Here is a 1,125-nt window from a genome sequence, read left to right as displayed (position 1 = left end):
AAAGTATTTCTGCTTTTATAATTGATTCTTGTGTGAGATTCCCTTGTTATCTTTTGAGTTCTTTCGAAGATCCTTGCTAGTGTGCTGGCTAGTCTTCCTTCATGACTGTAGATTGTTAAATTTTGAACTTGATCAATTGGTTGAAAATTTTTTGGGAAGACGGACATGAAGATCACTTGATGTGCTGGAACCAAGCATTTTTCTTCTTCATTAAAAATAGGTTGACTATTCGTAAATCTTAGGGATATATCCCTTGGATTTACGTTGTCAATCATATTTTTAAATCTTTTTACTGCATCAATAAATCCTGCAGGAAACTCACTAATAATTTTCAAATCATTAAAAATTAAGACTGTATCAATTAATCCATACTGGAAAAACTGATAGGTGTCAGATGGGGAAGCTTCTGGAAATATAACCAGCTTTGTTAGCTGTTCTTTGGCAATAGGATAATATCCCAAGATTGCCCTTTTTTCTTCAGTCCAATTTAGGACTATGTTAAGGGTTTCCCTGAGATTTGATCTACAGACCCTTTTCTTTTCCTTGATTTCGGCCCTTGTAGGAATGTTTCTTATTATTCCTGTTCTCTGGGTTTGAATTGGAGCTTTATCTGCTCTTTTTAGGGTTTGCTCTGGATGAAGAGCTCATATTCTCTAAAAGATTCATTTGCCTCTTCCAGTGTTAAAAACCCTCCTTTATAAATTATCATTGATTGATGTGTAAATGGTGCTGCTTTTTCCCAGGCATCATATACTCCTTTCATGGGGCCATTATAAATTACATAATATTTTTTATCTTGGGTGGATTTTTTGATAATTTCAGCAATTGTTTTATTTTCTGGAAGTTTTTCTTCACCTGATTTGTCCACCACGCTTAGCTGGCTGAACTCTGATGGTTTTGGTTGTTGTGTTGATTTCATTGCTTCGATAGCCTTTTTGAGGGATTGGATCTGTATCCTTATTTGCTGACAATGCTTGCACTTTTCGAGTTCTTGTTCGTATTTTTGAATTTCTTGATCTAATGCGTTGTAGACGAACTCCATTCTCTTGTTAATGTATCTGCAATAACATTTTTGTCACCCTTAATATATTCAATTTTTATTGGATATTGTAACAAAAATAATTG

The sequence above is a fragment of the Arachis duranensis genome, chromosome 5 (genome assembly GCF_000817695.3).
Source record: "Arachis duranensis cultivar V14167 chromosome 5, aradu.V14167.gnm2.J7QH, whole genome shotgun sequence".
Lineage (NCBI taxonomy): Eukaryota > Viridiplantae > Streptophyta > Magnoliopsida > Fabales > Fabaceae > Arachis > Arachis duranensis.
Note: the sequence above shows the minus strand (reverse complement) of the source record.